This window comes from Aquila chrysaetos, chromosome 7, assembly GCF_900496995.4.
Source record: "Aquila chrysaetos chrysaetos chromosome 7, bAquChr1.4, whole genome shotgun sequence".
Lineage (NCBI taxonomy): Eukaryota > Metazoa > Chordata > Aves > Accipitriformes > Accipitridae > Aquila > Aquila chrysaetos.
In genome coordinates, this window is record NC_044010.1 from 16680966 (window position 1) to 16707962 (window position 26997).

The 26997-nt window shown below is 49.8% G+C and overlaps 1 protein-coding gene across 3 annotated transcripts in view; it reads left to right on the forward strand.

Moving 5' to 3' along the window:
• Positions 1 to 7896: 7896 nt before the first annotated feature.
• BCL9 (BCL9 transcription coactivator) overlaps positions 7897 to 26997 on the forward strand; it is a 62120-nt gene continuing 43019 nt past the window's right edge. Inside the window, exon 1 of one of the 3 annotated variants that reach the window (XM_030019781.2) lies at positions 7897 to 8071. The gene's annotated coding sequence lies outside the window, so the exon portion shown is untranslated. Of the gene's footprint in view, positions 8072 to 13714; positions 13734 to 26997 lie in introns of those variants that run through there. The other 2 variants (XM_030019768.2, XM_030019773.2) reach the window with 2 other exon arrangements.

Consider the following 26997-nt stretch of genomic DNA (forward strand, 5'->3'; position numbering starts at 1 on the left):
GAGGGGACATGAGGGACCTTCCTACAGCAGAAACCGTTCGCTCACAGGTGATTTGGGAGCACTCTGCCCCAGCTCCGAGAGCAATTGGCTTAGCGCTCGAGCACGATTGCTGGAAAATCGGTCGCTGGTTACCAGCCGTGATCAAGGTTCATCCACCTGAACCCAAGCGCGGACCTCTGCCCGTCGCGTAACTGCTGCTGTGCAGGACGAGCGGCTGGCACGCTGCAGGCACCCGGGCACCACACCTGAAAGGTGCGCAGCCCTGCCCCAAGCCCCAGCGTGCCCCTGCCTTGCGTGCAGCGGCGTCGGTGCTGGTGGCCCGCTGCAAGTGCTGGGTGCGGGCAGGGGGAAGGCGGCCGGCCGGCTGTCCCCGCTGAGCTGAGGGCTTGGGAGCGGGAGCACTGTCAGCTCCAGCCCCAGCCCCACCGGCGGGAAGAGGGGGGGGTGTGCAGCTGCAGCGTTGGGCAAGAGATGCTAATGGAAAACAGAAACAATTCAAACTGCGTGGTGGCGGGGGGAAACACTAGCAACATTATGAGCTTGGAGCTTGTAACAGTCCTGCTAGTGAAATAACTGCCAGTGAAATCACTTTTTTTTTCCTTTTCTTTTTTTCATTAGGACACAGAAGTTTTTCAGCTTGTTATGCCAGGGCCGACAATATTCTTCAGTGTTAACAGGGTCTTGGGTGAGCCAACATATTCCTGCTAAGCACTACCAGAGAAAAAAGAGCAGCAAGTTGTATCCCCTTCCGATGCGCTAGTCACTAGGAGTATTGCCCGTCTCCTCGGTCCAGGGGCAGGCAGAGGGTGCAGGGGGATCCCTGGCAGGGCAGCAGCAGCCCTCAGTGGCATGCTGTCCCTCTTTCCCAGCAGAAGCCCACAGGGCAAGTGTGTTGCAAATGGCACCCTTTGGAGAGAGAGTCTGGGAGGGCTGGAGTGAGTCTTTTTTTTCCTCCGGGAGGTGACAGCACATTCTGGATAATCATTTCATGCTGCTTGGGAGTGGTGCGTAGTTTGGTTTCTCTTTGGTTGTGTTAATGGTGTGGTAAGGTGCCTAGAGCCTTCTATTGGCATCTTTTTTTATTTAAATACAAATGAAGAAGGCATTAAATCAATTGTTCCTTTTCCTTTGCTCCCTCTTGTCTTATGTTGGTTCTATCGCATACTCTTAGCTCTACTGGGCTTTTGATTTTTCAGCTGAATCAGGTACACAGGTAAGTGAGAGTCCCAGGCTGAATTTCCTGCAGACTCAGTGAGGCTGCACTGAGGAAACACACCTTACATCGCTGGCTTTCCCCTACTGCTATTTCACTTACATTTTAGGGCATTTCCTAACCTTATTTGTTGGCCAAGGCTTTGGTCTGTGACCCCTTGCATGCTTAACCCTCCTGCAATGCAAAAATAAACAAAAAAGCTGCACAGTATGGCATTCATTTGACACTAGAATACAGTTCTCTTACCCCTTCAGCTACTCTGCCTTTCATCTGGATGAGCTAAATCTATGTGACTCAGTTGGCCCCTCTGCTATTTTAACCTCTAGGTCCTATAGCTAGGAGTGTAACCCAGGATTCCTGGGTTTGATCATCCTCCTGCTATTTAGCAAATAGTTTGTAACCAAATGGCAAACTGAGTCAAGGCTCTCTCTCCTCGCCAAACTCCATAAAAAATAATTACTCCTGGAGTTCAAGTGGTGGCATGTTTTGGGAGAGATCTGGAAGCCTAGCATGCAGCTTTCAGATAGACGTTGTAATTGTGCCTATGATTACCCCCCTTGTTTTTTGTTCCCAACGATTTATTAAATTCGCATATTGAAAACTTGCTGGAAAACTACAATGTCTGTCGACAATCTGCTTATCGTGGTGTGCCAGAGATCAAAATACCTGTATGTTGATTTGGGGGTATTTGTTACACATATGGACTGGTGAAATCAGAAGTGTGTGGTCCTGAAGGCTGAGGAGTCTGTGTCCATCTTTACGTGGCAGTAGCAGGACGAAGACAGACTTGGTCTTTCCCAGAGGCACGACTGTATGTATGCACCATGCAGAGGTCAGAGCAAGAGACGCTCTTCATTAGGGACTGGGTTCCCTCTGCTTGGAGTCTACACGTTTTGTTTTAAACTTTGACTCTTCTTTGTCTCTGGTGATATCTCCTGCAGATGGATGCTGGCCTCTCTGCTTGCCCTAAATTCTGTTGTACTTACCTCATTACTCTCCTAATGACAAGTTGACAAATGCTTTCGCTTGATTTACTGGCAGTGTTACAGGTGTGTGGAACACTTGTCAGTACCTTGCTACTACATGCCTAATTTTTCAAACGGCTGGGTGTGCTAGCTTCCTTTGCACATCCCTGCACATTTACCTGGTATTATTCCCCTGCCGTGGGCCTTATCACATACCTGCACCCAAAGCTTCCAGAGCCATGCCCTAGGATTTCCTTCCCCCTCTCCAAAAAAACCCCAGGCCCTACGTGCAGGTGTTGATGTAACTGGCCTTCCGATAAGGAGAAGTGAGCAGAGAAATGACATGACGCAGCAGCCCTCCAGCTGGTTGTGGGTACTCTGGACCAAGGCTGGTCCAGCACCCTCCCCGGGACAGGCAGCAGGGCAGTGTGTGTCCCAGCTCCTCCTAGCCTTGTGAGGAGCTCCTGGCTGCTGCAGCCCACAGCGCAGGTTTGCACCCTGCCTTTCACCTCTCATCTGTTTGTCTTTTTAAACCAGAAAAGGACGTTTTCACTGATCAAACCCCAGAAAACAGGCCTCGCCACCACCTGCACGAGCGTGTCACTGAGATCAGAGGGTTTGGAGCGAGGGAGCAGGGCAGGTGAGAGGTCTCCAGGCATCACACAGTGATGGAGCAGGAACTGCTTGGGAAGGGAGGAACATCAACATTTTGTGCACACATTTCTTCACCAGCTGGGCAGAGCTCTTCTGCTCTTCTTCTGGTTGTGTTGCTAGGAGAGGAGTGCTCTGCCCTCTTCATGGCTATGAATAGCTGGCTCTTGTTTATTCAGCTCAGCTCCGCCTGCTGGTTACAACCACAACCGGCACCATCTCATTGCATGACACCACCATAAAACAATGCAACTGGGAGAGGAACAGTCCTCCCTCCGGCTGGGAAGACTTCAGGATACCTCTCTAGTGCACTGCTCCAGAGCCGTCCTTCTCCTCCTCTCACCACACTCCACGGCGCATCCTCTGCCTCCAGCAGAAAGGCCTAAAACCAGCCGAACAGCGCACTGGCACCCTCAGAAAGCAACACTGAGAGGCAGGACCTGCAAATCAGGGCATGAGCTCAGAAATCCGGCTTGAAAATACATGCCTGATCACTTCAGGGTCCTTTTCTGCTATTCCAGTGTCGGAGCCTTTCATGAGCTAGAAAAGTTACTTTTCCTTTTTTAGTGAGGGATGAGATTCTTGCATAAGCCTATGAATCCAAGATCAGGGACTTCAAGAAAAGTAACAGATGGTTTGAAAATTGGCAATAATGGGATTCCCGAGATTTTCTTAAGAATATTTTATCTGAGTTCTGACCAGGAATGAAGCACCTACGGCAATGGAATCAGATGGACTGTATTGACAATGGGAAAAACTAATGGGGCTGAGCAAAAGACTCTCCAAAGTGCTGCAAAATGCGACCAAGCACAGCATTTCAGAATGTCTACTCCAAGGGACAGAGGGACAGGCAGCAACCACAACCAGCCTCTACACATTATGAGACAGGATGCGTGTGTATAGGCAACCAGAGAGCCGTGCAAGTTCAGAGTAGCAGAGTAGACACAAAACTCCCAGCTTTCAGAACAGCCTGGCCGCTTGACTGAGGAGAGTAAGTACTAGGCAAGGCAGAGCAGCATAGATCAGAAGAGATATGGATGGTTGCTGCACCCGTACAGATGAACCACCCCTTCTTTTTCAGCATTGTGAGCTTCCACGTGTGTGTATTTCCCTGGACTTCTCATCTTCTCCACCTGGGAATTTTGTTGGGATGAAATCTCAAGACTGCGTACGTTTATCCAGAATTTCCACATGCCCATCAGGCCTTTCAGATAGCTGGGCTGCTGAACGTCCAGAAATTCCGGATAGGTCGACTGCACGCTGGGGAGGTGAACTGTATAGCGTGCATGCACTGTGTCTAACGAATCCAAAAATTGTCAGACCTGCTGTGCATATGCTGTGCAGATGATCTGCATATGTACAGTATGCCCAGCGCGCTCTAAAGGTGTCTGGTCTACCCTGCATGCGCAGAACATCTATATGGTGCAGGTGTATGTATTCCTGCTTGGGAAACAGGACAAAACATAGGGGTTTTTTTACACATTCTTGATGTATTTGTAGAGGAGGGAACAGCTGAATGTTTCAGTGCACTAGACAAGGAAACTTAGGTATATTCATATGGAGGCTAGACTATCAGATTACGTGCTACTTGTTTTACAGCAGCCACCTAAACAATATAACTGGGGTCGGGGTCCTATTATACAAGACATTGTACATGCACATAGTGAAGAGGTGTTATTTCCCCGCTCCCCCCCCCAAAATCCCCCACCATATAGTCTAAATTAATAGAAGTGCAAGAAAGGGGCATTGTAATTCCTACTTGACAGATGTTAAGCCAAATAAAAGGAAGCTCTTAGTCTCTTAAAGCAGGACACAGGTGAACTTGAGACATCTGAATGCAAATTATGATCCTGCAAACCTTTGTTCAGCTCATGCCTGCTGCTGGGGATGCCCAGACCCCTCAGACCCACCAGATTTGACAGTGAGGCCTCATGGCTTCAGCAGCTCTGGTCCGCACCTATCTGGGAAAGCCTCCCGCTTGACAAGGCTAAGCACAACAGCAGCAGCAGGAGGAGCCGGACACGAAACGCCTCTTTGCCTAAAGGAACATACCTCCAAGATGGCCTCTGTGCAAGCCCCCAGAGAGGATGACGCTTCTTTTTAAGTTGCAGTGTCCAAAGGGGTTAAAGCACCCGTGGAGGATATGGAAGACCCAGCCTGCACTACCTCCTCTGCCCCAGGGCTTTCCTGTCTGCATCTCCCATGGATGTGCTCCAGCTCCTGAGCTGCTGGCTGTTTCGGGGAGAGAGGGCATGCTCACCTCTTCTGCCAAAGGCGCTTTGATTTTCTTAAGAGAGTTGTGGCTTCCCTGGGCACACACACACAGCGCAGAGGACGCATCTGCAGGAATCGCCGGCCTGGCTGTTTGGGGTTTCGGCAGAGAGGAGGGGGAAGCCCACGCTCCAGACCACTCTTGGGCGACCTGTTCTGACTTTTACCTCACGTTTCTTTAACATAAAATTCATAAACAGGCACTGGGCAAAGGGACCCATGTTTTCTTTTGTACATGGAGTGCCATGAGATCAATGAGATTAAACATGTGCTTACATGCTGTCCTGAATTGGGGCCATGAGGAGAGCAATGGGAAAGTAAACAGAAGAGAAACGTTATGGAAATGAAGGAATAGGGAAAATCCACCCTGCCAAGAGCAGCAGCTCTCATCAGCTGCAAGAAGATATGGCCTCACCCAGAGCTGATTAGGCATTAGGAAGTCCAGGGACTGGAAAAGAAGACCAAGCCATCTTCATCAAGGTTCAAAAACAACCTGAAAGAGTGACACTTGGACCAGTGGAGAAAGGCTATCTATCGGGCACAGCCATTCCCAAAGAAGGTAAGTTTAGCCCTGGGTTGTTTTTCCCCATTAGCAGAATGTGGGTGCTTAAAATGATCAGGCTTCAACCTGTGACAATACAGAGAGGCTTTTATTCTCCTTTAAAAGACTCAGAAATCTTGAGCTGGATGTTAGGCTCAGGAGATGTGTCAGAGCCTTGCTGCAGACCCTGTGCACCAGTAGGCACAGCTGCTGCCCTACATCCCATTGCAGAGACTGCTGGAGATGAAGCTGGACGTGATGACCATTCTGTGTATAATCTGGCCTTGCTTTCAACAGGTTGAGTGTGGCAGTCATCCTCTTCTGAGGACCTGCAGTGCCAGCTCCCAGCACTGACACCTTTGCCCAAGGCTTTGGTGAGAGCGTGCTCTACCAACTCACAAGTGCCTGACCACAAACGGTTTGATTTGTTTTTCCTGCCTGTCAAATTCTAGACTGTACGTTCTTCCACCTTTTTATATTCTCCACGTTGCCTTCAGTCCTGTCACCCAGATCTCTTGGCACTACCCTGCTCTTCCAGCTGGGAAATTTATAAGAGTGTCATTAATTTTCCAGCCTTCTCTCCTGGCTTTGCTCTTCCCCTTCTCCTTTCTCCCCAGCCATTCTTCGTTGCAGCCTTCCTCCCCTGCTTGACCTCTATTTCTTTTTCCTGGGAAGCACCTCATTTGCATCTGTCCTAGTATCCAAGCTACAAATTAGACCTGGTTAAAATTTCTCACAGTCAAACCCTGACTCGTACAAAACTTTTGAGTTTTGGGGGGATTGTAGGAGCTCTATTTTTGGAAGTGGCTTTTCTTTTGAGCACTTGAGTTCAGAAATGTGCATTCTCCCTTCTGCTACAGGTTCAGGAGATGACCTTGGGTAGGTCACTTCATCTGCCTGAATCTGTTTTACCACTTGTTAAATTTAGATAAAAATACTTGCCTGGGTTAGTAAAATGTCTTTGAGATCATTGGACGAAAAAAGCTATCCAAGTGGTGATTATTATGATTATTATAATTATTTTTATTAAATTTAACCAGCTGATGCTTGCGCAACACTCTTCTGGGCTCCACAGACCTTTTCCGCTGAGACTCACAGAAAAAAACTTTTGTTGTCCCTGGACAGGAATGTGTTTTTTGAGATTCAGTTTTGTGGTTTCGTTATGAAACGTATGACAGTCGGTCATGTGGTTTGCTTTCTGGGCCGACTGAACCCTGCTGAACCCATATGTAAGGCAGCACAGAGTTTAATGATTCACGCTGGCTGCGTTTTGGTTTAGCTTTTGCTGGACGGAGGGCGTACGAGTCTGAATATCCATGGAACTCTCTCAGCTGAAGTCACCGAAAAAACTTTGCCCAAATCTCTGCGAGCCCGGACCCAACGTGGCCCCACTGTTGGGTGAGACCCTTTTTGGGTGCCTTGGGTTGTCAGAGCCGGCCATGCCTGGAGACACCCAGACTTTCCCACTGGAGAACTAGGCTCCTTTGCCCCCGCTGTTTACAGTGCTGGGGGCTGCAAAAATTTTCGGGAGCCCACGAGGGCTGGGTTTTTTTTGCGATTCCTCTCCACGGCCTTCTCCCCTGCCTCCTGCCACCATGTTGCCGTGAAGTGGGCTCGCGGCCGCAGGATTAAGTTGACCCTGAGGCCGGGTCCCCAGCGTTCGGCGTGCGCGGTTATTTGCACGACCTTGGAGGAATCGGGCAAATTCTCCGCCGGCTCCTCTGTCGATAACCGCCCTCGAGGAGCCGGAGCGCTGGAAGACACAGTTAGCGGCGGCGCTGGACCCGTATTATTTACTTCGCAGGTTTACCCCTCGCTTTTCTGCTGGAGGCCGGCATGCCGGTTGAGGGAGGCTAGAAACGCCGCCCCCCCCCCCCCCCGGCGAGGCCCGGGGCCGGCTCGGCGGGGGGGAAAGCGGGGCCGGCGCCTGCCATTTTCCTGGGGAGGCGGCGGGCGGCCTTCTCCGTGCCCTCGCGCCCCGCCGGCTGCGGGTGCGAGGAGAGGCGGCGGCGAGGCCCGGCCCGCCCGCCTGTCACCGGAGTTGGAGTTCACATGGAGGAGGCCGGAGGAGGAGGAGGAGGGAGGAGGCAGGCAGGCAGGCAGGAGGAGGCAGGCGGGAGGAGGAGGAGGAGGAGGAGGGAGGGGGACGTCTTGTTTGTGGCTTGTCAGCAGCCGCTGGAGACAAGCCTCCATGTGTGAAAGCCGCTTGGCATGAATGCCTGGGCCGTACCAAGCGCCGCGGCGCCCGCGGGGGGAGGCCGCCCCGCCGCCCCGCCGCCCCGCGCAGACAATAGGCCCCGCAAGGGTTCCCCCTAAGTTGCCTTGATGCTGCCCTAGCGCCCGGCGAGCGCAGGCCGCGCCGCCGGCAGGGTCCCGCTCCCCGCCGCCGCCCCCCGACATGCCGCCCCGCGCCTTCGCCGCCTGAGGCAGGTAAGCGCCGGCCCCGCCGCCCGCCCCGCCTCGCCTCGGCTCGGCTCGGCTCGGCCCCGCCGCCCCGGGGCAGCCTGCGCGCCGCGCTGCCGGCGGGGGGCCGATGGCTGGCGCCGCCGCCCCCGGGGCCGCCTCCTCGCCGCCGGCTCCCCCGGCTCGGCTCGGCTCGGCGCGGCGCGGCGCGGCCCGGCTGCCAGCAGCGGGGGGCGGCGTGTGCGCGCCGGCATGTGTGGATGCGGGCAGGCGGCTGCGGGTGCCGCAGTCCGCCCCGGCAGGCTGCCCGCCTCCCCCGGCCCGGCCCGGCCCGGCCCGGCTCGGCTCGGCTCGGCCCGGCCCGGCCCGACCTGGCGGGGGGGTGGCGCGGAAAGTTTTGCAGCGGTCGGTCGGCGGCCGTCCCCGCGGCGCCGTGCCTCAGTTTCCCCCCGTCGGCGGCGGCGCGCGGGGAGGGACCGCGGCGGCCGCGGGGGGAGGATCCCGGGACGGGCGCGGGGGGGAGAGAGCTGGGACCGAGCGCGGAGGGGACAAAAAGCGCTTTCCACCTGTTGGCTTCGGTCCCGGCGGCTTTGGGGCGGGGGGGGGTGGCGGGGAGGGCCGGGGGCAGCCGGACTCCCCGCGGCCCTGCGCCGGGCTGAAGCCCCGCGGGGGCGGCGGGCGGCCCGGGGGAGGGTGGAGAGCCGGGGTCTTTTGTCGCTCCTCCATCCCCCCGTCCGCCTCCGGAGCCGGGCAGACCCGGGAAGTCTGCCGCGGGGATGGGAGATGTTTTTTCCCTCCTGGATGTCGGGAGATTAAATGAGACGTATTTACAATTGCCGTTTATCAGCAAGTAAATATCTAGCTCGGCGTGAGAGCAACAATGTGAAGCCTGCTTGCTTGCTTGCTTGCTTGCTTGCTGGAGGTTTTGTGGCTGTTAACCTACTGTTGGTGAGGTGATAATGTGCAAGAGTGGAAAAAAAACATAAAAGGCAGAAGGGAGAGAAACCCCGATCCTCACGCCCGGCCTCATTACAGCATCGGCACTGGGTTTGGTTAAATTTGGAGGGTTATTTTTCCCTTTTGGTGTGAGACGCAGAAAGCCTCCCAGTACGCTAGGTGCATCCTCGCGAGGTCTTTTAAGTTTGTCATCTGCCGTCATTTAGGTTTCATTGATTCTAGTTGTTTTGTTAAAAAACAGCCTACAAGAATCTGAGCTGTACAAATGTTCGTCATCCTAATGTCCTGACACAACCTATGCGAGGCAGGAGTCGAAAGAGCGGGAGAGAGTGAGGATACGTGCTTTCCCAGTCAAGGCTGGGAGGAGAGCATCATGTGTTGAAGAATATGAGCAGGAATGGGAGATGGGGGAGGGAGTCTAAATTGTCCTGAGACCCTATTCAATCCAGCAAGGAAGATGGAGGATCTTGCTGCTGCAAAAAAAATGTACAGCAGAAATCTCAGCCAGCTTCTCTGACTTGTTACCTCCCTTCAAAAAATAAATAAATAAGCAGAAAAAGAATCAAAGCAAAACCCCATGATTTGCTGTTATGTTTTCCATGATATGTTTATCCCGCATGCTTTACAGTGAGAGAGTCCAGTGATGGAGGTATGTGAGAAGCAGGGAGAAAGACTCTGAGGTTTATCGTCACAGGAGGGGGAGAACTATCAGATCACGTTTGAAAGGAGACTTGTCAGGCAGTGAGGTAGGGAGAAAAAATGCCTTTTCCAAGCAGCTGGACCTGGGAAGGAGGAGGAGGAGGCATCTCCAGCACCGACGGTTCTGATGCTGGGTGGAAAACCTGTGGAGAGAGGATGTAGACAGATGGGGGAGCAGGGAGGAAGGATGTCCAAGGAAGACCTTGGACCGTCTCCTTGGAGGGCTTTAAAAAGAGGGGGCATTTTGAACTGAATCAGGGCACGAGCAAGGATGGAGCGTAGCGAAGCTGAATGTGATGTAGCAGGACTTTTCGGCATGGAAGAAAACGGAGGTTCGATTTGCTGACTCGGCAGAGTTTGGGGCAGTTGGTAGGGGGAAGAGATCTTTGTAGCCAGCTCAAGGGGTGAATAGTGACTTGGGCAAGGATTGCAGCTGAGGGGATGGGGAGAGAGTGTGCGGCTTGCCTTTCCCATAGGTGTTTTCTCTGGTAGGGAGACCTTCTGTTAAAATGTCTTCGTAAGTTTTTGTTAATTATGTTGGAATCTGGCAACAGCAAGGACAAAATATCCATCCCTTGTGAAAATACGTGTGGGAATGAAATAAGGCTTTATCACTAATGCTCCCATGCACCCAGCCCCTCTGCATGCACAGAAACAGCAAGTTTGTGCAAACACACCTGCTTGTGTAGCACATTCTTACTCCTGAGGGGCCATGCGCACATGTTGTAAGCGTGGTTCCTGCACAGACACGGCCCAATTCTTGTGTTTTCCTCAGTTTACATAATAGCTTATTCTATCAGCCTGGTAGCAGTAGTATTTGACAGCCAGCTTTGCAATAGCACCAATTACAATGTGAGGCAGCTAAGACTTAAAACCAGTATATGCCATATTTTAGCTTTTCCATTCACGGCAGCATTCCCGTGACGGAGCAGGCACATACCAGAGACATCGCATGCACAAGCGACGCCATAAAAATGTTATGCACATACACATGCAGAGGATTGATCTCAGGTCAAACATACTCGAAGTTGCTCTCTTTGGGAAGAAGCTGAAGCAGCGCCTGCTTGTCATAGACAGAGCTCGCACGCTGCTCCCGCACACGCAGATCACACGCGTGCATGCTCCACCTTTCCTCTCCAAGATCACCTGTTTGAATTCCAGCTGGGCTGGCAGCCTGGGGGAGTTTTGCGCGCCCCCCCCCCCCCCCCCCCATGGGGATTTGATTCCCTTTCTGTTCCAGCTTGGTGCTGGATGGGCTTGAGCCACAAAAGCTTAACAACAGGGAACACTAATAAGCCCCCGCTTGGCATGCTGAGAAGAAAGGCCAAGGGCTGAGCGGGCATAAAAACAGTGGCGTGGAGCCCCCTGGCCAGAGCCTGAGCCTTGTCATGAAGGCTGGGGAGGGAGAGGAATCTCCAGAGTCGGGAACAAGACGGCAGCACTGCAGCAAAGGCGCAAGAGGAGACCATGTTGGGGGGAGGAGAGCAGGCTGCTGTTTCCACATCATCTGAAAACTCAACCTGCTGTCAGGACAGAAGGAAGGCTTGTGCATATTTTATGTCACTTTTCTCCTTCTAGGACAAGCTGCTGATCTGATCAGCTATGCGCTTTAAAATCCTTGATTTGCCTATCAGCAAGTGTGACTCGAGGCCAATAACCAGCCTTGGCCTCCTGCCTCCACTCCTTTGTGGACAGTCGGTTGCATCCCATGCCGCCCTTCCCCGGAGAGCGCGTGCACAATTAAACCCTGCACGCCGCTCCTCAACTACGGCATGGGATGTGACTAGCTGCATGGAGACGGGGACAGAAAATGGCAACGTGTCAGGGCTGGGGCGGGGAGGCGGGGAGGGGAGCTGGCCATTTCTTACACTGTTTGCTGAAGGAGAAGGAGACTAAACAGGTAAATCGGTTTTCCTTTGAACTGGTTGTGCGTTGCTCTGGTCAGCGGCTCTTGCCTCTGAGATCTTCAGTGGCGGCTCAGGAGTTGGTGGGGGTGGCAGTAAACAAAAGGTATTTCACTCCTTCAGCCTGGTTTTTGTGGTGTTGGGGGCTGCCAGACAAGAGGATTTCTCCTCAGCAGTTACTCGGTGCTGCTCCTGCGTGGCAGAGCCACTTGAGCCACCGACATTGCCCCTGCAGCTGAGAGCACCACTCACTGATACTCCCTGTCCTACACCTAAGGGTGCAGGCATCTCGGGCATCGTAGTTTTGATAAGTCTTGCACACAAACCCACATTATTCCTGTGTCCTGTAAGCAAACTCATTGCCCTGAACACCATTTTGGGATACACGGGGAAGCAAATATTTCTGCTATGTGATGTGGACTTAGGTACGTAACTGAGTTAACGTCATCCCTGCTTTATCCTTCACTTGTCCTGTTTGAGAAACGGCGGTCTTGGACATGGAGATCTCGCAGAATGTGAGATCCTGACGCTGATTTGATGGGCAGCCTTAGCCTTAAATTGCTTTAAAGCTTGGATCGGTCTTCCTGCTGAAATCTGTAAAATGGGGGTAACGCTTGCCCTCCTCCCAGGGAAGGAGCAGCACAGCAAATTGCTTGCATACGGTTGTGAAGTGCCATGTGCTCCTGTGCAGACACTACGGTGGGCTCGCACACCATCGCATGAACAAAGCATGCGGTTTTGCACTGAGCGTGACTCGTGCTATGATAAATTTTGCTAGAAGTATGCGCACACTCGGCGCTGTGTTGGACAGTGAATTCTGTTTTGTCCTTCCAACAGAAAACAGCGCAACTTGCCAGTGACACGGACTGTACATGTATTCCCATAACAACAATATTATAAACATATGGTAAACCTGGTATAACAACTGCTGTCCGCGTCTCCATGCAAAACAAGGAGCCGATTAACAAAAACTTGAGGCTGGCTGAGGCTGTATCTCCCCAGACTGTGATCTCATCAGCTTTCCCAAGCTAACCACAACCTGGTCACTGCTTGGATTGTAAATTCTGTGTGTGTGTGTGTGTGGAGAGCAGTTTGCAGGAATGGCTATTTGTGATTCAGTCCGCTTCCCTCTGACTCAGTACTGAACCATCCTTTGGTAGGGTATTTGGGGATAGTATGCTTAGGACATCGTGCATCAGTTTAGTTCTTGGAAGAAATTCTGCAGTACCCGGGCTTGCTTACAACTGAGTTTTGTCTCGGCATCTTTTGTAAAAACAACCCTAAAAACTACTTCTGACTATTAAAGACGCCATGGTAATTTTTGCCAAAAGAAGCGGGGGGGGGGGGGGGTGGGGTGGGGGTGGGGTGGGGTGGTCTTAGCCCTGGGCACTTTGCCAGCTCAGGAAATTGCAGTCTATCTAGGTAAAACTCCCCTATAGTTTAAATGAAAAAAAGTATTCATCTCTTACTGTCTTAAAGGGTTAGTGCTGTGTTTCTCTGAAGCCTTAAACAGACAGTACATTCTAGCTGGAGAGGTGGTTACAGTTGCTTGCTGGGAGAAGAATTTTTAATGCAAAAACTGGGGTCTTTTTTTCATTTTGGGGACACTTCTAATTGCAAAATGCTGTATACATTTTAGGTTATTGCAAGGCTCAAATATGTGGATCAACATACAAATTTAAGTGCAAGGAAATATGCTGGTGTGGTGTTTGCGCAGGGGGCAGGCAGCTACCAAATGCATGGTTTTTCTGTAGCAGAAAAATAAGGACCAGTATTTCAGTCTTGCGCGTGTGCATCTGGGGGCTGGATTTTGTATGTTTAGTAGCAATTGCTTTTGTAAGCTGCTGCTAAGGCACGTAACTGGCCATGTGCAATTGCAGTAATGGAATGTGAAAATGCAACTACACACAGACCTGTAATCTTGCATGCAAAATACTGCTGGTCTAGTTCTCCAGGTACAAAAAATGGTCTGAGATTGTACTTGCCTTTCCATTTAACTGTGTTCACCTGCATTTTTCAGGTGGCAGCTGTGTGTATGGAGTGCTGAATGATTATCCTTGCTATTTTTGCTTCAAGAGGACGGAGGAAATTAAATCATTACTAGTGATCAAGGCAGTACATGTGTCGTGGTAAGCGCAGGATGAAGTTGGGGGGGGGGTGCAATGATAATTTTATAACTCTCTGAAATTCTGGGGAAATGCATGAGTGAAGAAGGAGAGTGAAGAGGTGAGCTTCTGTTCCCGCTACAGACAAGGAGTATCGAACCATTGAGTTGGTCAGTGGTGTCAGGATCTGGCCTTGTCTTCTGCCAAATCTGGTACTTTCAGGGTTCCCCAAAACAGAATATGCATTTGGGCACAGATGAACGCGGGGCTGAATATCGACACCATTGAGGGTGTCTTTGGATATTCCTGCCCAGGGCAGTGCCGACCCCTGAAATGTGGAGCAGGTTTCCTCCTCCTCCTCCTGCTCCCTCGGCGGGTGCGTCTCAGCCCTGCCCTGGTGAGGCGGGGGTGGCCGGGGACGACGAGGGAATAGCTCACTTTCTCCACCACTTCACTCTCTGGTTTCTCTGGTGACAGCGATAACAAAGGGCCGCTCAGCATTAGGTGATACGGATCTCTCTCAGCCCACTAAACCTGAGTCCTGCAGGCTTCTCACTAGCCCTTGGGGCTCGGGTGTCACTGCCCACTCACTGCCTGCGGTGGCCTGGGACAGTCCCCCTGGAGATGGAAGGCTGCACCTTCTCCACAAGGTCTGGAAGCACAGATTTCTTCCAACTGAAAAACTGTGATTATATATTGGGGTTATTTCTTGCCATCCTGGATCCTTGACTGCAGTCACTTCCATTTTGCGTGCTGCTCTTTGTAATTGAATCTATCGATGTATATTTAATCCACTTGGCACCACGGTTCGTAACTAGGCACTGCTTCCCAGCCTTCTGTCACTTGTTTTCACAATTACCATCTCTAAGTTAGGGTGGATGCCTGCAGCTCAGCTTTTCACCCGATTGCTATACTGTCTTGGAGGACCTGCGCTTGCAGTCAGGTCCACAGTCGGCACAGCTCCCGTCCTTTGGTCTGGACATCAGCCAGGTGTGTAAGACTTGGGTAATGGAAGCTAAGCCTGTTGGGTTTAATTCTCGTCTCTGCCACTGATTTTCTGTGTGTGATCACGGGCAAGTCCTTTAACCTCAGATGGCCTCAGCTGACTTATCTACTCCAGAAAGGTGTTGTAATGTTTAATTACTGCCAGCTCTTCAGAAACCCCCAGGGGAAAAAAATGCATTTTATTCAGAAATGTCTCTGACCTGCCTGGCCTTTCTAAGCTGTCTTGGTGGTGCTAGGAGATACTCTCTTTCCTCCCTTACTAATGTTTCTTCAATTTTTCATCTGTACATTCACCCACTCTCTCAGCTGCATGTAAAAATGCCAAGCTGTCTGAAGTCATGGAAATATTTTTATAAACTTGACAGCCACGACAAACATTCCTCCTCAGCAATAAACAAACAAGGTACACAACCTGCCATTAACATCAGTTTATAGCAGAGAGACCTTCGTCGCTCATTGATGAGGGAATCGTAGACAATTCCTGTGCTAGCAAGCCATAAAGTAGTGTTGTCTGAGGTTAGGAAAATACTGGATCCTTTGGATGCCTGTGTGCAGTGAGTAACTGGGAAGCTCTGTTTGCTCATGTGTATATGGGAGTGCAAGCAGGCACCAGGTATTTGGTTTATTCAGGGCTCTTACAAACTATATTTGGCTTGGGCGTACGTGGCATTGGGGGCTTGGTGTTGGTACGCACAAAAAGCCTGTTTTCCATAGTGGCAGTTGAAACATAAAGGTGGTACAAATTAAACTGGATAAATAGTAGACACCTAAAAAAAATAAGCTGCAAATGAAAGATGTTAGCATTGCAGGAGCAGAGCCTCCGTCACGCAGCCTCCCGCACGCTCCTCTTCTCTGTTTTCCTTGCAGCTGGCTGTAAGCTGGTAGGGTTGGCAGGACCTGAACCCGTACTGCAACATCTCCCTGCGGGTAATTCTCCATGTAAGCACTCAGACACTGCTTGTTTTGGTGTGTTCTAGGTTAATTTACTCTGAATACGTCTAAATCCAGATCTCCAGAGACTTTGGCACTGGCAAAAAAGAGCAGGTGCCACTCTTTTTCCTATGTTACTTTGGGTTATCTCATTTTCTTCTGGCAGGCCCTCTTCCTACCATCTTTGGGTAGTGGGCTCTCTCTGGTGTGCTCAGGAGAAAAAAGTCAAGACTGTTCTTCACCTATATCTTTGATGGAAGATTCTAAGTAGGGAGCTGAGCTAAGCTCCTTCCTACCATGTCACTCATTCACCCTCAGTCTCTGTGCCTTAGGTCCTCGCTTCTTAAAATGAAGATGACAACTCTTAACTCTGCTTCCACAAAACCTTTGAAAGCTAAGGAGAAAAACATGCAGGGTTTTCGTCTTCCTTCTCTGGGAGACCGTAAATCCCTCTGCTCCTCGTCGCGCCTCTTCGCCAAGCTCTCTCGCCTCTCGCTCCTCATCTCTCCTCTCTCGCCCTACTCTCCTCCTCTCTCCCTCTCTCTACACTTCTATGCTCTCTCTCCTCTCTCCTCTCTCCTCTCCTCTTCTCTCTCCCTGCCCCCTTTTCCTCTCATTTTAAGAGTTCTTATTATATTCTGTCCCTCTAGGTCTCCTCTACTTCCATCGCTCTTGCAATCTGTCTCTCTCTGCTGTTTCCACATCCCCTTCTATTTGCAGCTCCCTTCCTTCTGTTCATGTCATTTTCTTCTCTCACCCTGTATCTTCTACCCTCCCCCACTATTCATGCACCACACACTCTTCCTATCGCCTCTCTCTGGTTTCTCCCCCAAATTCCTCCCTTATGTGTCCCCCTGCCGTGGACCCTGTTTTGTTGTCCCTGGCTGTGTGTCCCTGCAGCCCAGTCGCGGCTGGCTGGCCAGGGCCCGAGCGAGAAGGACAGGGTGTGGGATCGGCCGGACAGCCCCCCGGCCGTGGCCATGGCCCGGCTGCCAGCCCCACAGAGAGGAGGTTGCCCTCTGATGGAGCAAGGTGAGTGAGACTCCCTCTCCTTGTGTGCCGCTGGCTTTGGATGAGGCTGCCTCGGGTCTTGTTCTGAGCTGCAGCACGGTCGTCACTTCAATGTCCGAGTACTTTATTTCTGCCTGGGAGCCCGATGAAGTCTGTAGTCTCAAGTTTGGTCTTCTGACATCACCTTACCTCCTTGGACGTGGCCTCCTGACTTGTTCTGGTCCTGGCCTGTTGTCCTACTCCCATTCCCCCAACTTCCCCCTGACTCTAGGCACTCTACTCTGAAATCGTGGGTTGTGTTCTGCCTGGCTGCTTGGAGACATCTGTGGTTGTCAAGAGGAGGGTGACTGTCCTGCTGTGTCACTCCCAGCTGAGTTCAGGGTCCTATGCTCTGCCAGGGAAAGCAGTGATGGAGAAAGGAGAGGACCAGCACCAAAGGCCTGGGGAGGCCTCTGCGTCTTGTTGGAGAGTTGCACTGAGCCCGCAAGCCAGTGCCCAGCAGGTCAGGACAACTGTGCTCTCTTCCTAGGAGACCTGTGCTTAGCGGGGGAAGAGAATTACTCTTTCGACAGGACAAGAACAGCAGGGTCACTGCGTTAGGGAGAACCCCTCTCCCAGCTGCCCGAGAGAGCCACCTGATCCCATGCGGAGGCTATCCTGCTATCTGATGTGGGATAGAGTTTCCTCCAAGTCAGCCAGAGTGGATGCAGCATATTTAACCACCTCCCTGCAGGAAGAGGATTTTGGCTGCAAGGATCCTGGCCAGCAGCGACAGTTGAAAGGTGGTGGTTTTTTGGATATCCCTTTATGGACTCTGTTTTGCCTCCCACAGTGGGGACACGTGGTGTGGAGAAATCCTTTCCCCAGGGCAGGAGGAGGTGTCTGCAGCTGGACTGATGGGAGAACTGACCAAATCCGGGCTCATCAGGTGTTCCTGACAGCAAGGCATGAAGAAGTCACACAGATGGCTGTGCATTGGACTTCATCCAGTGTCCTGCACAACAGGGCATGGCGACTTTCTGGCCTCCAGTGGAGTTTAGCTCCATTTCTGGGTAGCGCCACATTTGCCCTGCCAGGGCAGGTATCACGCTCATCAGTCCCAGGCTCATAAAAGTCATGAGCCTCAGCTCTCCTAAGCAGACAGTTCCTGATTTCTCCCTTCTGTCTCTGTAACAGACCGACGCTTCCTTGGCATGCTGAGATGGTATCCCTCGTGCTCCATGCAAGGTGCCATACACCTTTTCCCATTTTTCCCACAGCCGTTTCTCTCCCTCTCCATACCTGCTTCACCTGTTTTACCTGCTCTTTCCCTCCCTCTCTGCCTCTGGGCTAGGTCTCTCTCCAGACTCTTTCCAAAATTGTGTTCCTCTGCCTCGTTTGCCTTCCCGTCTGGCTTCCTTGGCTCTCTGGTCACAGGGCCACGAGCTGTCAGCAGCTACGGGAGAAGGACCGTTGCAAGAGCAGGGCAGAGACCGGGAGAGCAGAGGGGGAAGGCAGAGTACTACTGGATCAGGGTCCATTGTTTGCTGGTGTCTTTGGCGTCTCCTAGGTATGTGCTGTTAGCGACACGGCAGAAGTCCCCTTCCCCCCGAAGAGTGATTTTCCCATTGCTTCTACTACACTATTGGCAAGCTCCTGAAAGGTTAATGAAGTCATTCACTACAAAAGGAAAAAGCACGTCTTCCTGTATTTTGCATAAATTAATCTTGGAGATTATGGAGCAGCCCGTGTACAGGGCACAGGACATGCAGTTGTGTCCTTGAGTCTTGTCACCCAAAATGCGGCTCCGGGAGTATCACGTAGCTGATACTGTCCACTCCCGTCCTTGAGATCAGCTTAGGTTAAAACTTAGGTAAAAAGCTGTGGCCTCCCCATCCATCTTTATTCATGTTTCATTGTGTCTAATGGGGACTGGGGAGGAGGTACCCAGGAATGCCCACAAGCCTCCCCTTCGTCCCATTGCGGTGGATCCTTGTTTCCCACAGATCCTCTTTAGAAAATGCCCTGTATCAGGTTTCGTTCCCACTGGATTTTTTCTGTCTGAGAAGTATGGAAAAAATCATTCCATTGGCTTTGAATCACATGAGTGGGAGCAGGAACCAACCCCAGGAGGTAAGTGTTCTGACCTTTACTGCTCTCAGATAACTGAAAATAATAACAAATAAATACATCTTGTTTCTAAACCTCAGACTTAGGGATGCGTCCTTGCCTTACGCAACAAGAGCCTGAGCCAAGGCTCTTGGGAGGGTTGAGGATACGAACCTGGCAGCTGCCTGCAATAAGCAGCAGCCCCTTTGCTTTCCTTTTGGAAATGCAGCTGGTACCAACTCAGATATTCAGGATGGGAGGAGACAGGGCCAGTGTCCCCACTCTCCTGCCATCTTGCTGCTGGGACCCTGGATGTTTTCCTGTGGCTAGCACTCTGGGAGAATGAGAATTTTATTATTTCTGGCCTATATCTGTTTCCTTGCACTTTCTACCTCTTCTTTTCACATACAGGGTTGACCATATAGGGCCACACAGGGCTGGGCACCAACTGGACCTCTGCATGTAGGCAGACCCTGGATAAGAGTATGGGATTTGCTCTGAAAAAAACATGTTAAAACCCTCAAATCTGTCTGTGAGTGTTTGAAAATAACTGAGGGAACCTGTCTGGAAGGAGGACATACTGAACTGTGACTCACAGTGAGCTCCCCAGGTCTGGGTCTTAGGTCACTGACTCAAACCTCCATCATCCCCTGCAGATGCCCCTGGGGAGGTCCATCTGAGATGGTGACAGTAAATATTTGTACACTGCATAGCAAAGTGCTGATATGGGACTGGGGTCCTGTTGCGCAGTGCGCTGTTCAGACACTGGAAGGAGACAGTCCATATCCTGAAGGACTTATTGTAGTCCCAAATTAGAGCATTCATGGTGCTTTCTGTAGTGGTTGTGACTTGATGGTCCTCCACCAGGACGTTGCTTCCCTTCCCTCCTCTGTTACGTAGGGAGCTTGTTTGCTTGGTTTCTGCTATCCAAACCACCGGCAGCTGAAGAGACGCCTGTATGCAGAGCTTGGGGAGGATGTGAGGAGGTTTCTGGCACTCTGTCAGTATAAAGCATCTTATTTATTAGAGTCTAATGTCCACTAGGGATGCACTTCTGATCTAAAGCTCCTGAATTCCTCCCTTTTAACGCTAAAGATGCCATTCAGAGAGGCCCCCTGGGCCCATTGTGTGCTTCTGCTGAAAACTGCCCTGATCATACATCTACTGCTGTCTTGCTCAGTCTTTGGGTTCAGTGATCTTGTTTGCATTAGAAGATCTCCTCCAACCCACCTCTTCCTGTAGGGGTTCCAGCAGATACCCAAATAAATATGGTTCAGTGGGCTGTGGGCTACTGTATTGCAGTGTATGGAAGCATGTGCATTTTCAACATGCAACCTGATATGTGTATGGATGCTTGCATTCGTGTCTGCTAGTGTATTTGGGCTGGAGGAGGTAGCAGCGAAGGCCTTGGCAGCTGGGAAGAAAGGAATGGCAGGCTTGCCAGGGGAGGGAGGAGAGAGTTTGGTAGCTGAGATGAAGATTGGGTAACAACTGGAGGAGGAGATCAGATTTAGGATCCATGTTGCTCACTTAAGAAAATAGGAGAAGAAGTAGTACATTGTTTATTGGGGATTGTGTTATTCCTGTGCATTATTTATTAATCTTCTGCTAATGGTACTGCATAAAGAAGTGGCACTTCTACAGAAATTTCACAGACAGCTGGAGGATCAGTTCCAGGAGGTATTGTAACCAGGTCAGGTTGGAGTAGGGAATCCTGCTGGGCTCAGTTTTGACAGGCTTTGGAAAAGAGAAGATTGTTCAGGAGGCATTTGGAGGGGAGAAGCAGGGGGTGTCTGTGACTCACCAGGGAGCAATAATCTCTGTGAGGATAAAGGGGCAGGCTGGAAGAAGACCTGGAGACAATGGTGAGTTCCTGGGTTCAGTGGCTTCAGGATTCTAGCCTGAAGTACGAGAAAGCATGAGAAAACTAAGTGTTTAGGAGGAAGCTGTAGGAGTAATAAAGGCAGCTGGTGAAAGAAAGCCAAAAGTAAAGAGAATGCAGGTTTTACTACATGCTGCACCTTGAAGCAGATCCTGGAAGGCTTGAATTTGAGGGAGGAGTTGGAAGAAGGGGTGTACAGAAAGAGATGGCCTGTGCAGTGAATGTGACTGAACCATTCTTGCCTCACTTGTACTGTCTGATAGCACAGACCCACCAGTTTGCAGCCTCAGCAGATGTGACAGGCTAAGCAGAGGTGTTGAGGTACTCTGACTACCCAGGGACAGGAGGTCATGTAGGTTTGTAAAGTTTGTAGTGCAGGCAGATGGGTGGCAGGATGGGTGCTCCCAGCCAGTTCTTGGATACTTGTCCTTCCTTGCATTTGAAAGATGTCCAGTCACTTTGAAAGGTGGGACTGGTATTTTGGTAGGTGGCATTCTTCTTTCACTCAGCCATGAAACTGAAGTCAGCAAATACTGCAGGAGAAAATTACGCCACTGGTGCAAAACATCTTTGGGTGAGAAGCAACTGTTGAAATGCTGACCAACTCGTAGTCCCCCAAAATACCCAGACAAAAATGCAGTGCTCAAAGGTTTTGTTTTTAAGCTTTGTTTTACCCACCAGTTCAGCCATGTCAACATTACTGTACTAACTAACCCTACTTAACTGCCTGCGACTGTTTCCATAAGCCAAGGGCAGGTCAAAATGGTAGTTGCCTTGGTGTCTCTTCTACCTGAGAATCTCAGCATTGACCTGGTGCAGAAATTTTGGGATTGGAGGGGAAGAGGAGAAGCTGCAACATAAACACAGCTTCACAGGCTGTCCTTTATTTTTCTGACTGCAGTGTAAAGCCAACTTTGTTAGATAGAGTCAGACTGTGTACATGGGGAGTCTTGTAGCACAGATGGGCTTTGCCAGGAACTCCATTAGCTAGAGTCAGCCTCTTCCCTCAGCCATCACATACAGCACAGCTGAGCCACCGTTACTAAACAGTGTTGGGATGCAATTTCTAATTACACGAAGCATTGATGCAAGTCATGCAACAAGTACATACGGCTATAGGTGTGTTTAAGAATTTTTTTTTTTAAGTTATTGTAAGTCTTAACACTGCACAGCACCCTATAGCAAACCTTATTCTGTGCAGCAATTGTGGTGGTTTAGGTAGTGCTAAGTGCACTGAGAAGTTGTAACCATAACTGTGTGAGAGCAGCCTGTAGGTTTTGAATGAACCATGCCATGATGGGACACAGCTCTGTTAATCCACTGTGTCTATTAGAGCAGAAGATGACTTGGGCCAACCAACCAACACCTTCAGAAAGTGTTTCTCTGCCTTAGGAGAATCTGAGATGATCTGAGATCTGGGGCTTGAGTTTTAACAGGGCTTATCTATTGGGGAGGGACAGTCCATTTCAAAATCAAAGTGCTGATGAGTCCAGGAATGATAAAATCACACTTGGTTTTTTTTTTGTGTGTGTGTGAACTCCTAGAAGTCATCTATGTTGGTATAAATGAGATCATTTGGCCTAATTAGTTCCAAGCTTAATTAGCAGTAATTATCCCAACATGGGAGTAATACCCGAGTAGGAAGTACTGAGTCCTCGATTAGATAGATCTCTAATTGGTGTTACAATATTGTAATTAAAGCATGCTTATACGCCTCTGCCTCTGCAAGTGATTTGTTTTATGTCTGATTAAACAGGGAGTCCGGCAGCCTCAAGGAGGCCAGGACATCACCACTGATTGAAACAGCATATTATTCTTTGTTATAGGAGAGAAATGATGAATCACATATACTAGGAAACACTGTGGGCCAAATTAATCCTTTGAGTAATTGCTACTGGAGTTAGGGAAATTACAACAGGGGTGAATTTGGCCTCAAGTGCATAAGCTCTATCTGTATATCACACAGTTAAACAAATACTCATTTGAAAGTGCAGTCTGGCAATTACACCATCAGACAAATGCAAGTAACTTAATCTGCATTTGCGATCACTGGATTGCATGGGTGAGTTTGGCTGCTGAGTGATCATTATTAGATTGCACATTCTGCTCAAATTTTGCAGGAGGTGATGCCATGTGTCCGGGATGCGCTATACCCCGAAAGACTCAGTAGAGTTTCAGATGGCCGTTGCTGGCTGCAGCATCCTCTCCTTGTCAGAGTGAGACCTGAAAAGTACCGCTAGGGTCACCAGGAGCACATTGGAAATGGAGGAGATGGACAGTTAAAGTGTCCTCTTTTCTTCTAGCATTGTTACCTTTAATCTAGCCAGTCTGACCCTCCCTAGCAGAAGACACTTCAGAAGAGCAGGTAAACAGATGTTTTTTGAAGAAGTTTAAGAAAAAGAGAGTGAAACGGGAACTTTCTGAAATTAGTCAGCTTCAAAACATGAAAGCTTCCTATGTCTTTTTAAGAAACCACCTCCTTAGGAGTTGGCAAGTGCACTGCTTTATTACTTATCTGTTCGCTACATGAGTGGGCGACTGTACTTCCTGATTTGGTTCTTCAATATAGAGAGATCATCAGCATAGGTCTGTAGAGGACAGTAACTCCTCGCCTACGGAAAGTAACAAATAGGAATAAGGATGCATGTATCTTCTGGCTGTCACAAAAGATTTCAAAGCGCATTCGAGTTATACCCGAAGTAAAACGTCAGCTTATTTCCATTTTACAGCTGCAGAAACTGAGGCACAAATCAGTTACTTCTCTTGCTGGAGCTCATGGCGCTGGTGTGTATGGCAGCACCAGGAATGTGGTGCAGATCTCATCACCTTCTGCTTCACCCACAAAAACATCTTTCATTTCCAACGGGGAGAGTCCAGAAGGAGGGAGATGACTTGAGCAAGAAAGTAAAATACACAAAATTCTGTTAAAGCAATATTAGGGATAAGAATTTAAACGCCCCATATACAGGAATTCAAAGCAAGTGTTTCCATAGCAGCATTGCTTGGCCATATTGTATATACACTATTTTGCATTGCTCTCATGATGTCAAAGGCATATTCTAATATCTGTGTGCAATATGTCTGAATCAGAGTTGCTATGAAACTTAAGGCTGAATTACACCACGGAGGCATATTCCTGTGTGATGCTGGGAGGAAATAATAGAACTAGGTTTTGTTAGGATTTTTCTCCAGTGATACATTTTTCTTAGAAAATTGCTGATTTGCCAAAACTGTTGCTATTTTCGGGAAAAGTTGATTCCAGTTTCATGTCCCATCTTGAAAAAAAATGGAGACAAGTTTTGAAGCTGTCAAAATGAAGTGCTTCAGGAAGGTAAAATGAAATCTTGCATTTAATTAATTTGGTCATAATTTCTAGGTATAAGTTTTGAAAACTATTCTTTTTCCTCTGATCAGATACAGAACAATGATTTGAAATCTCTGAAAATCTTGAAGGAATAAAAAGCATTCCTTTTCACCGTACATAGTCCCGGGCGGTCCTGGGAGTGGGGGCTGACAAGAGAGCAACTGCATCACTCTACACTATGTGTGGCTGCCTGGTGCCTTGCAGTGGGAGCGGTGGGAGAGGTTGCCCCCTGAGTACCTCTCTGCCTACCTGGTATAGGCAGTTGTAAGTAGAAAAAAATGCCTGTGCAGTACTGCTCAAATCTTTCACAAAGTCCAACTGTCTCTAAAAAACCCCAATATCACCTGGGTATCATAAGGTTAAGCCTTTGGACCAAAAGGCTTTTGGGTGGGAGCCACTGTCTCACATTGTTAAACCTCCCTTCAGCAGATGATGGGATCTCAGTGAGGGGGGAGCCACTGCCTCTCCCTAATTGACACCCCACACTAGGGATGACGGGACCTGTTCTTCTCACCTCCCTATACATGGGCAAAGGACCTCCTGCGTGGCAGCATGGCTTTTCCCTGCACTCGCCCGCTTCTGCCCCTCGCTTTCAGTGCTTCGCCCGTGCTCTGAAGCTCTTTGGGGCAGAAGGAAGGATGTCGTGCCCAGGGCTGTGAAGGAGTGCTCGCACTCATGGAAAAGCCCTGTGAGTTGGTTTGGCATCACTGTTCCTGCTGGCAGCAACGTTTCCTCACTGCCAGTGTTCCGAAACGTTGGGGTAGCCTGCATGCCAACGTCTCCTTTCTCCCTGCTCCATGTTGCAATTGCTAATTTCTGTGCCTGAAGAGCTGTAGTTTAGACTTGCTTTGCCATGCATTGAAGCCATTCTTGTTTAGGAAAGAAACTGCAAAAGGGGTGCGGGAGAGAGGAAAAAAGAAGAGAACTTTTTTTTCCAATGTGGCAGCAACGGATGCTGGGTATTAGAGAGAGACAAGCTGACAAACATCTGAATGAGTGGAAGAGACTCCTAACCCAAAGGGAGGAGTTGTGGTTTAGGTTAAAGCCACAAAGGAAGTGAAGGAGGTTACCACTTTCCTGTCTGTGGGCAGGAGGTTCTCCTTGTGCTCATTTGAAGGCTTAGCTCTAGCTCATTCTTCCCTAGGAACATACTCATATGTGTACTTCTTGAAAAGCATTTGATCTAGCATCTGATCTTGGGAGTGACAAACATCCCCTTTATCCACAGAAATCAGCAGGAGCTGGGAGCTAAAGAACTGGGAATCGCAGTCTAATTTATGGAGCCAGATATTCTAAAGTGTCTTGTTAAGCCACGTGTTTTGTTTGGTGCTAGAGCATGTAGTGTATTAGTCCATGTGTCTTCCTCTTACTGATTCCACTCAGACTTTTTGTTGTAAATATCCATACCTCCGGGGCCTGCTGGCTCCCTGCAGGTCTCACTTCTCTCTTGTTCCTGAGTGATTGGCAAATTGCATAGCCATCCTGCCTGGATCTAGCAGTCTCACGTGCTGATACAAGGTGGATTCTGAATGCCATTGGGTTCCTACCAGCATGGCCTGTGATCAGTATTTTCCTTGATTTTCACTGTGTGCTTTTCTTTTAATGGCTCAGAGGCTCTAGCTGTATGCGGTCGAAAAGTTTGTTGTCTTGGCTCTATAGCTTCACTCTTCGTCTGCGAGGAGAGAGTGAGTGGTTAACCCTGGTGTGCTGCAGAAAGCGCGCTGGGAGGGAGATGAAAGAATACAGGATTGCTCTTGCAAGAGAGTGAGCCTTATCCTGAATCTGAGGACTGCTGGCATGTAAGCCAGCTATGTGAACCTGACCTATCAACTGGTGACTCCACAGTTAGAACCACTGTCAGTGACAGTGACTTTAGTATGTGCCGCCAGTGCCTTCTGATCACTGTGCGTTACTGTACATGAAAAGAGCATCTGAAAGGTGCTCCCTGAAGAGCCGTTATGTGGTCTCTAACCTTCCATTAACAGCTCACCTTAGCCCCTAACCCTGGCCTCGGGATGCAGCAGAGTCATTTCATTTACCAGGTGTGAAAATCATATTTTGCCATGTGAGGATTATTGCTCTATCAGGTGTATTATAGTATCTGGTTGGTTTTTTTTTTGTTGTTGTTTTAAAAAGGCTTTGTTAGAACTACAAGATATCATTAAAGATTTATATGTGGCAAATGTGTCCTTTTTTGCAGAGTGTTTCCTTTTAGAGACCTTCACGGTATTGATTTCAAGTAGATTTTCCTCCTCTGTTTTAAAACATTTCCTTTGCCTATGGATTTTCAACATTACTCACTGGATCTGTGTGCAGTACGTTCCCCAGACTATATTATCAAGCCAAAGTCCCTTACTGCTGGCCTTCAGGGACCACTTCTGAAGCTGGAAAGACCATTCATTTGCTGTGTTCACTCAGTCATGAGCAACTAGCCAGCATTACATCCTCCTTACTCCAGGATGTATGCTGTCATCTAACTGAACTGTGGGTCTGCTTTCAGCACGTGCCAGTGGATCCCAAACCTAGTCTGGCAACAGCCTTGAGCTGTCCCTTGCTTAGAGTGAGTGGTGTTTGGATGTTTCAGATGTAAAGAGAAAACAAGTTGTATGATGGGGAAGTGAAGAAACTGGAGTGGTAAGCAGCTGAAGTTGTAAGGTCATTTGGTTTTGGTATCAGCATTTTATTGCTCGAACTCATCCTTATGGCCATTAGAGCGGGGTGCGGGGTTTCTTTTTGGAGAGGGCAGAGGACTCAGCAGGGAGGCTGGGAGTGCTGATGCAGCACAGAGCCTAGAGGAGCGGGGTACCGCTGCCCTTTCAAGGGGAAGTGCCTGTGAGGAGCAGGCTGAGGTCCACCAGCCATCGCCCTGCCTCAGGATGAGGCCTTAGGATTCACATTCTGCTGGTGGGTGAAGGAGCTCTGTGACAGCCAGCTGAAGGTGTGGGTTCGGCCATCTTTTGGTGGATCATATGTGTATGACATTGAAGACTTGGATTCAGACCTTATAG